Source organism: Anopheles arabiensis, chromosome 3, assembly GCF_016920715.1.
Source record: "Anopheles arabiensis isolate DONGOLA chromosome 3, AaraD3, whole genome shotgun sequence".
NCBI lineage: Eukaryota > Metazoa > Arthropoda > Insecta > Diptera > Culicidae > Anopheles > Anopheles arabiensis.
In genome coordinates this window covers 2,962,534-2,973,029 of record NC_053518.1, presented here as the reverse complement: position 1 = coordinate 2,973,029, position 10,496 = coordinate 2,962,534, and the positions used below count along the sequence as shown (strand labels likewise).

Below are 10,496 nucleotides of genomic sequence, written 5' to 3'. Positions count from 1 at the left end.
CCTACTACCCTCAGCAGCAGCAACGGCTCGCAGGTCCACCGGGATTCGTAAATCCTTGGCCAGCAAAATAAAACCCCCGAGTCGCTGCCGGGCACCGTCCGACGTCCACCGAGGAAACCGGGCCTCAGGTAATCAATAGAATCAAAGGCTAACATGATCCATTCATTTGTGATAGAAATTTAATTGGAGACAAACGTGCCTTTGCTCGAATATCGTCTATGACACGGCTGTCCCCGTTCACACACACACACACATGTACAACATGGGAATGGAGAGCCAATGGAATATGATGAACCTGTATGTGCGTGTGTGTGAGTGACGGTATGTGTGCCATTAGCTGATGGTGTACGGATGGCAGTCGATCGGGTGTGCTCCACTTCAGAGAATGTCTTTCTGCTGCGTAATGTCTGTCAAATGCAATTTAATACGTTATCCTCGTCAGTGCTTTTTGAAAGCTTTGTGCTCAAAATAGAGCAAGCAAGAGAGAGAGAGAGAGAAAGAGAGGAGGAGAAGCAGCAAGAGTGAGAGAGATCGCTAAGGCTGACGGTTCGTTTTTTTGTTGTACAGCTGACCATGACAAAATTGAAACTACGGCTACTACGACCCGGAAGAATCACGCGTCTTGTTTTCGAGTACCATTTCGAATTGGCGGTTTGTAATGCGCAGCACACAGAAAGGAATAAAAACCTGGCCCCGAAAGCCAGAGTTTCGCCATCTCCTACGGGCGTGCCTGCAGGGTGCCAAATTAAATGCAAATTAAATAATAATCAAAATTCCTGGCCCCGGAGTTTCTCCCTCCTCCTCCCAGGCTATGGGCCCATAAATTTGCCCACCAACAACAGTGCCAGCAAACGAGGAACGCTGCGGCCGCATGACCCCGGCTTAGTTAAGCTTTCGAGTGAAACAAGTTAACCAAGCCACACCACGGAACGAACGCCCAGCGAACGGTCGATCGAGGTCGATGATGGTGGTGATGGTATGGGGCCTTCTTAACCGACTGATACAATGTCGCACCGATGTTTGCGCTGTAGACAACACTTTCGAAACACTGATTAATTTTAACGGACTGGAAAGTTTTCATTACGCAACAAAACCCGGAGAAACGGCCCGGACTTCTGCCACGACGGCGACCCGACGCTGCTGCGGGTGTCCGGGATGATGATGCTGCACCGATTCCTCGGAGACAAACACGCCGGGTGTACGGGCGCCCTAACACCTACAATTAGAAACCACGACAGGGGACCACCATCACCGCACCCACTACCTTTAAGGCAGCCGGTCCCTTGCGAAACCCCCTAAAGGAACGACTTTGGAAATTAAACCCACCACGATATTTAAATTTGCTCAAGATATTTACCTTTGTACTTGAAAATCTCATTTCCTCAAAGGATCTCGTGACGTTCACCTTGCCTTCTCTTTGCCTCTTTTTTTCTCTCTCCCACTCGCCTTTCCCGTTTGCAAAACGCAGCCAAGGTTTGTACTGATACTAATGCTGCTGCTGCTGCTGCTGCTGGTCTCTAGAACCAGCCAAACTTCAACGAGGGTTATTGTTCCCTTTCTCCCTTCCCTCCCATCTACCAAACGCCTAACTTGCCCCCTGGGTACCCCCGGTGCCTACCCATCCACCTGCATCGTTCGGGGCGCGCATATTGTTCGGGTGACCCTTTTTGCGAACCGAAAAGCTCGCTCTTTAACTCACTCGCTTCTACCCGGACCACCCGAACGCACCCCCCCCTCCTCCCCGCCTAGCATCCTAACCCCTCCATCAATTAGTCGTGGGGATTAGGAAAAGAGATTATCTTTTAGGTTCAATTTGTACTATTTCTTCGAAAGCAGAACTTGTGAAAGTTGAGATTAGCCGTTGGGTTTACTCTCGCTCTCTCTCCAAGGTGATATTAATGGATGGTAAAGACGCCGGATGGTATGAACTTCGGCACCGGGCGAGCAAGGGGATGGATTTTCTGGGGCACGACCACTCAACTCGAGAGACCGAGCGAATGGGAGGATAGGAGGAGGGAGGGGAGGAAGGGATTCACGGGGAAAGCACAGACCAATGCAGACCAAAGTTCGGGATTATCAGGGTAGAGGCCAAATATTCTCTTAAGCGTAGCATAATTTTAAAGTTCCAGGCCATGGAGTCTTTTCGCCCGCCTACCAACCGCTGCGGCAGTGGCTCCAAACCCTTGGAGCGTTCTCTATAAGAAGGGAGGGATATAATTATCTCCTGCAAATACTTTGCCCCTGCCCGAACACAATCACAATCGAGCGACGCGTATCGTATTGTTTTGCTTCCCTTTCGGGAAATCCTTGGACTTGGGGCATATCGTTTCTCGCTTAAAAGCTGTTCCAGCTACACGACCGCTCACTATTAATATGGCAAAGTGGTTAAATGGCAAATTTCAAGATTTTTGCGTCACCATGTTGTCTTCGAAAAAGAACACCCGTCTGTGGCCCCAAAAGTCCCGCAAGCTCTTCACATGGAACTGTACTATTTATGGATGTTATTAGAGCAGGGTAGTTGCATTCCCAGCACATTTTCATTCGACTGTAAATATTGTTACAAACTATAGTCATTCTGTTACAAAACCGACACTGGATACGGCAAAAGAACGCTTACAATATCTAATGGAGCCGCGTGGCAGCTCGTTGTTTTATAGACAACGAATCACTGCAATAGTGGAGTGGTACCCAAAACCTTAAAATTACAAACCAAACCAAAGCAGGCGCACTGGTGCCTGGCTACTGCAAACCAACCCGGAAGCCCCGTCGCGTTGGAAACAAGCCGCGCGCCGGTCGGCGTGCAAGTAAAAGTTTGAATTAAATTTCTGATGCCATCTCGTGATTTCATTCTCGTTCAATTCCCTCCCACCCCTCCTTGCTCGTTTGCCAACCCTCCTCGACCGCATTCTTTCGGCATTCCTTCACGCGCCACGTTCCACGGTAGCGTGGCACTAACCGGCTGCTGCGGTTCCGCGCACATTCGCCCAGAAACGGGCCTCGCTCCCCATCTTCAACGCGCTGGAATTCGCCTGATAAATATCCATCCGCCTAAATCCAACCAAACCTCCCCACATACACACAGACACACACACGCGGGCGCAGGCACCTTCTACGAGCGAAAGAAAAAGTAGGCAACGCTAGCGAAAAAGGATGTATTCTGCACCTTACTTACCCGAGAGACCCCCAGCGTCAGTGCGGTGCGGTGCGGCGGAAGGTTCCTGATGACTTAATCGTATGAACTCGATACTCCGGACCGTGTCGAGGATGCGACGGCCTTTTCGAGGGATGTGAGTAATAACCGGGCTCCTGATGAAACAGCATAAATTATGATGATTTTTCTCTTTCACTACTCCGACACAAGCTCACACACACACATACACACACGGAGGCGGTATCCTCGATGCTGTCGGGCGAACAACTATGACAAAATACGATAGTGTGCGGTTGCTGCCGCTACTGTGGCCGGGTGTGGCAAGCCGACTAGCCTGATGAACGTAAATAACACGTTTGAAGGATGAGCCACACACACACACACACACACTAAAACGTCGGAAGCCAAAGGTTGCACACCCTCTTTAAATAAGGTTCAGACAGCCTCACCTCGTCGCTCGACTGTCAGCGTTCTACTGCTCCATGCCCATGCGGGGCAGCGCCTACTGCGTCGAGAGGTTCGAGGTGGTAATCTCAGGCACCAACACATTGGAAACACATATTATGCAAATCAAATTTTTATATTAGAGACCATTTTAGGGATAGTATTCCCGTTTGCTTCCTCTGTCCTGGGGAGTCTATCAAACGGACCACTTCTGCCGTGGTTTTGCCCACATCATCCTTCAACCGTGCGTGGACCATTGACGAATGTTTTGAGACTTGCCCCCGGGGTGAGAAATGCAATGCGGTACAATTTGAATATTATGCCCACTTCACTCGCGAGACCACCCTAGCAACGGCCTGTGTGTAGTAGTAGATGGAAGGACCCACATGCTAGCCTACTATGGAAGAGAAGTTGCTAGCAGCCGGGAGAACCAAACCGTGGCCGCTGCAAGTAGAGTGGAAGTATTAACAATTTATGAGCGATGGCATCAAAACCCCTGCATCGGTTGCACCACCAACACTGCATCTGCAAAAACCCCGGCAAGAAGCAAGACTTCCCGCTTCTTCTTGCAGCGGAAGCGCACTTTCGCGTCTCTAGGTGCCACCGGGTCGGATGCCCTTTGCCGGATTTGAAACCTGACGGACGGACGGACGGTTTGGCGCCCAAGTGTGCGGCATCGTATCAACGGCACACAGTAGTAGCAGTAGTAGCAGCATCCTCGTATCACCTCTCAAGCGAAAACTTTTGCCCTACTCTTTCCAGAGGGGGATCCGGTTCCGTAACAACCGCACCACCGGGATGGGACTGTAGAACGCTGTGTGAACTTTGTTCCAGAAAATTTCAAGATGAGTGCTGAATCTTAATAGCACCCAAAGCCAAAGCGAAACTACGGCTACGACTCGCATTGCTCACTACTGTGCAGTTGCAGCACAGGCGTCCGCGCATTTTTCACCAACCGCCGCCTCACCTGCACCCATTCTGCATGGTGTTGTTCGCCTCCGCCCGACACCGGGAGCTGGGGCAAAAAGATTCGACTTCCTTCGAGCAGTGCCGCACACAGGTTCAGTGCAAGTGCATCCTGCTGCTGCTGCTGCGCTTCCCCTTCCCACCGACACCATCACCTCCCCCCCATCCCCCTCTATGTATGTTGGCGAACCCTGCGCCCTGCTGCCGGACGAGAGTCAGTCCGTTTTTATTTCACTTCGTGTATTATTTACGAACCATAAATCCGGATTTTGTAGCAATTAAAAAGTTTCATCAAGCGAAAGTTGATGCATCCGATGGGTCGATATTTCTTCGGCCTTTATTTCCACTTCCTGCGTCTTCTTACTGCTGCCGCGGTTTGCTGCTGTTCTCCTTCTCACTCTCTCCTCTCTCCTCTCTTCCTTTTCTACTACTTTATTCGCATCGCGCGTAACATATCTGCGCTATAAACGGTTACCGGGTGAACCGGGTGGGAAGGTTGGGAAAGTGCAGCGCACCATTGGACGAGAATTGAAAATTAACCTCCCGCTTTCGCTAATGCAGTTGCACTCGGCACTGCGGGCGGGAAAGCGAGAGCATTTTTTACGACCTTTTGCAGATGCTTGTCATCTTTTATTCCACCGATCAAGTGGCTCCCACTTGAAATGGCTCCCAACCCGTCCAATCCAGTTTTAAAGCAAGCGATGTTATTAAATATTTATCGACGGAGAGTGATCGGTGATGTTGTTGCTGGTACTACTACGGCTCGGTACAGATCTAGTCGGGGGAAAAGAGGGGTTGATTTTTCCACTGTGCCGTGCCGCACGATTGCAAGGATAATTGAAAACATAATGTAGAGAACATGCCAGGCAAAGCGGGCAAGCACCTTCTTCCTAAAAAACGGGGGACGCAAAATTTCGAACGCAAAGTATTAAGCTGTTACACAGTCACTGTTCCGCAGCTACATTGCCCCATTGCCCGACACACACAATCCTATTTGGGACCGGCAATAGCCGATTTTTGTTCTTTCTTTGTTTTGTTGCCCACCGCCAAAAACCCCACGACCCCGGGACGGCTAGATAAAGCGCGAAAAACAATGTTCACGGAAAAGCTCCGTGTGCCCGTGTGCGCGTGTGTGTGTGTGTAGAGGGTGGGTTATGTCGCCCGGGCGCAATGGAATAGCGTAAAGGCCACAGCAGACACAGCACACCAGAGAGACCACCAAAAAACAGAACGCCGCACACAAAAAAAGCTAAACATCGGTTCTTTATATGCAAATAAAATCGATAAAAATTCCCGACCCCGACATTACGATGAGCACCTGAAAGCCACCCTGGGATTACGGAAATAAAATGTAAGAAGATAATATACCGCAAAATTGAAAGTTATAGGGCCTGGGCCACACGGCGACGCCGGCGACGACCTCCCAAGTACGATGCTGGGGCGAAACACGATCGCAATACTAAATAACCACCTACTTTACGCGCCACAGGTTAACGGGGGGGAGGGGGGAGAAGGCCCGGTCACATCGGTAATCCCCTAACAAGTGAGTTGTGTCGCAGCGAAATTGGAAGGAAATCCCTTCCGAAAAACTTTCCATGTCGTTTCAATACATACAATCACAATCTTTTTTCCCCGTTTTTTGTGTGTGTGTGTGCGTGTGTTGGCGTTGTGTTGCTTGGCCTACTCTGTATTTTTCTTCGCTATCAACGCTTTTGCGACAAACCGAAGGGCGTTTGATGATCCAGCAGCCACCGTGTTGGGGTTCAACCTCGATAACTACCTCCGGTGAGCTGTTCCGTTCCGGTCGACTAAGGCCCGACCAAGCAGGCGGCTTGCGAGCACCTGTCGAAAGGATCCCCTCCGTGTCTTTGAGCCTTTGTGTGTGTGTGTGGAAATCAATTGACTAACACACACACACATACACACACAGCAGCAGCAGCAACTTTGATCATCTCCCGTCCGTCCCGGGGTTCGTCTTATTCAACGCAAAATCGTTAACAGTTTCGGTTCGTTTTTCCACTTACTGCTCTGTGTTGTCGCTTGTTTGAGCGCCGCAAAGCATGCTGTGGGGGACGACATTGGGACAACCACCACCAGCAGCAAACGGGCAAAGCCGGAAAAAGAAGAATCATCACTTAAGCTTGAACCATCCTTCCTGCCCGTCGGTTCCGCGCGTGTCATTCTCTCCGGCTCACTTACACTTGTCCCCTCTTCTATCGCCGTACTCTATCGTTCCCGCTAAACTAAATGATGACTCAGACTCGAAGGTCCGTCCACCACCGTTCAATAAGATCTGTCAGATTTCCATGCTCTTAGATCTTGTTCCCTTTCTCTCTCTTTCTCTCTCTCTCTCTCTCTCTCTCTCTGTCTACTTTGACCGAAAAACAAAATCTATAATCAATTGAACCAACACAAACTGAAAACTTTATCCGGGTCCTCCGGTAACCGGGAGGACAACCTCTGCGTCCCCTCGCCGCTCACTCGAACTCAATCACCGTCACCCAGCCACCGTGCCATTACCACCAACCCTCTCCACTCACCCATCCCAACGAACGATTTGTCCTTGCCGTGCCGCTCGGCGTGTGGCCTACCACCGCCGTTCAGTCCTACGACCCGTTGTGCCAATGTTGTCGAAATTCTTTCCACAAACTTCTGTGCCATCTGACCGGACCAGTGAGAGGGAGGACACGGCGGAGAAGCAAACAGTTTTGGCAAGCATTAATCGGAGGATGCCCAAACTCTTACTCGAAGCAGATTTTCCACCCACATACCCCCACCACCCCCCACTCCCCCCCCTCCCATCAAAGGGCAGAAAACGTACGGAAAACAAAAAGTGCTCCTCGTCGATTCCGCAAGAGAGTTTTGACGTTTTCGGGAACAGCGCAGGGGGAGAGGGGGGTGCGGTGGAAAGGAGGAGGAGTGGAAAATTGCTGTACCCACAAACCCATGAATAAATTGATACCGTCTCCCGGGTGGGCGGTGGCGGTGGCGGTGGTGATGTTTTGTGTTGCCATGGCAAAAGCACCGGAACGCTGTTTAATTGATTTTCTCCTACACTTCTCTGTGTGTGTGTTTTCCAAATCGGAAACTTCGGGACGAATGAGTGAGTGAATGAGCAGGAGTGAGTGAGTGAGCGAGAGAGGGTGCGTACCCGTGCTCTGGTGTGATGTGCGTGATGTTATGGCATTGCGTTGCGTTCGGTTGCGTTTCAAAATGAAGGTGGACAAGAATGGAGATGGCCCTTTTTGGCGGTAAGGGTGTATGTAGGCAGGCAACTGTAGGAGATGTTGGGCTCCACACCGACACACAGTTCGATAGTCAAATCGAGAGAATTAATCAGGAGAGATACAAACTGAATTAATCACTGGACTGGTGGTATTTTCGCACTGTAGTGCACACAGTGAGAGGAAGAAGGAAAGGTGCGCTACTCTGCAAGACGGGACGGGGTTCGGAGCACTTTGGAGGCTCTTTTTCCACCGAAAGTTTATGCCAGTAGAAAGGACGTAAATTGACATACCAGGAAAGAGATGGAAGAGGATGGAAAGTGAAAAAGAGAGAGCGCGAGAGAGAGAGAACGGTCACGAGCGAATGGCAGAGGCGACTTGGATGGTAATCCTAATTGGGTGTTGTTTGAAGTAAGGGGCAGAAATTTTAATTACATAATCTTTGCTGCGCTTCCATTAGCTGGATTTGCGTGTCCACCACCGTCCACCCTCTCTCGGTGTGTGTGTGTGTCCCGGTTCCCCTATCGACAAGAAGAAAAAACTTTCTCCACCACTCCGGTTTGCGGTTTGCAGGCAGCAAGCGTTCATGCGTCAGGCTCGCGCCAAGTTCTTTCAACCGTGAAACGCCGAACGTGTGCGGTTTCGCGGGGGGGAAAAAGCAAATTAAAAGGAAGCCGACTGAAAACAGGCCCACACACACACGCATAATACGCATCTCACCCTCCCGGAGCAGCACAGAGAGAGAGAGGTCAACGTGTTGAAATGAGCCCCAAATTGGATGGAAATCGAAGAGGAACGTGAATGTGAAAAACCGCACCGCCAAACACCCAAACGGGGCGCGTGGGCGTTGGTAAGCGTGCATTCCCCCCTCCCCCCCACCGGGTCACGTAACCCTTGCCCGAACAGGAGGGGGTGCCAGCTGCCGAAGATCAATTAAAAGCTCGTAAATTCAACAGCAATGAGCGATCGAAAATTGATTGCAAATTCCTATTAAAAATTAACGGCCTCTTAGCGGATGTAAAATGCAAATTGCTTAAATCTCGATAAAAGCTAATATACTTCCCGACGATGCAGGGGGGCGGGGGGGGGGAGGGGAAGGGGGGTACGCACTTCGCTCCGGAAAAACATTCCATCATCATCATCATCATCAGCTTTGGCCAGCACAACTCTGTCACCCTTATAAGCCCGGGCAACAGCAAACCGGATTTCACCCGCCTGCTCCTTTTTTAATGGATTCCAATCCCTTCTTGTCCCCTTTTAGAACTGTTAAAACATTACCTCCAACCCCTGCACAGCTGGCGGAGTTCGTCGTCGAAGCTGGAGCTGTATCCCTTCCCTAGTGTCACCACCCCCCCCCCCTCCTGGTTAAACTCCATCAGTAAATTAAATTGCTTGCCAACTTACGGTTGACCTCCTGCTGCTATTCCTGGAGGAAAACCGCACAGAATTACATGAGCTTTAGAGTCATCGCACAGTGGCACTACTCTGGTTGCACTGTGCCCCCCTGCCCCCACGGTGATGTTGGTCAGTCCGCCGCCATCAGCCCCGAAAAACCCCATTTTTAACACTCACAAAATCACACCAACCTGCCTGTGTTCCGCTGCCCACATTGCCACGTTGCAGAATGTTGCAGTACTCTAGTCGATTTTCAACAATTTCACACACACACACACACACACACTTCAGTCTTCCGGTTAGTTCTCCCGGTGTGTGTCCCGCTGGTGGTGCTCCCGCGGCTCTACCTACCATTTTGTGGTTTTCGTTTCAATTAATTATTTTGCAACCCGCCATCCTTCACAGCCACAGCCGACGCCTACTTCGCTTCCCACGGGAGCGGCGGAGTGCACATCGTACTAATTTTCTAAATTCCAGCGTGTGTGTGTGTGTGTTGTCCACATTGTCCTAGCAACCCTGGCAGAACTTTCGCTTTATGGGGGGTGAAAGAGCAAGAGAGCAAAAGGGAGGGAGCAGATGCACTCGCACGGCCTACTTTTCACCCCATCCCCTAGGTTTCGATCCGGTGTAGAACGTGCGTGTAGATGCAATCTTGAGGAAACAGATGGTCATAAAGCGACTAACAAGTGCAAGTGTGTGTGTGTGCGTTTATCTTCTTCTCCTAGTGGAGAAACATAAAACACCCATCAACGCCATCATCATTATCTCATTGACAGTGGGACCGTCTAGTCTAGTTGGTCGCATGCCGTTTAGTCCTGCAATCTCTTCTCCCCCCGCTCCCCCTCTCAAACGACTCCATCATCATTATCCACACCGAAATCGGAGGGCTGCCCAAGTGTCGCTTCCATCTCCACTGCACTTGCTACGTCTAAATCCCCCCCGTGAAACTACACACTCACACACTCGAACATACGAGTAAGGGCAAAGTTTCTTTCACGCAGAGACAAGGAAAAGCTCGCACACAGCCCTCGCCCTTTTTGCAGAATTTTATTGTTATCTTATCTGGGGAAACATTACAATTCGAACTTTCGCTCCCCACACGTGGTGGAAACGGTGGGGCAAAAGGTAAGACAAAAGGACGAAGAAAATACAGCACGCCACTTGCGCTGTTGCACTGTTTGCTTGCCTAAGGGTGGCGTATGGCTGGCCTAACAGTCCTCCACAGCACCTAAACACAGAAACAGAGAAAAAGCGACTCCAGCGATGGTTATCGATACAGCGGTAAGACAGTCGTGGCAGTCGTTTATATTTGAATC

General features: G+C 50.5%; 1 long non-coding RNA gene across 1 annotated transcript; it reads right to left on the bottom strand.

The window, feature by feature from the left end:
• Positions 1-2,552: 2,552 nt before the first annotated feature.
• On the bottom strand, positions 2,553-3,636 carry LOC120902357. The gene is made up of 3 exons (XR_005739406.1): positions 3,381-3,636; positions 3,173-3,306; positions 2,553-3,109 (listed from the first exon to the last, which is right to left on the bottom strand). It is a non-coding gene; the product is annotated as an uncharacterized LOC120902357 (long non-coding RNA).
• Between the last annotated feature and the right edge of the window lie 6,860 nt (positions 3,637-10,496).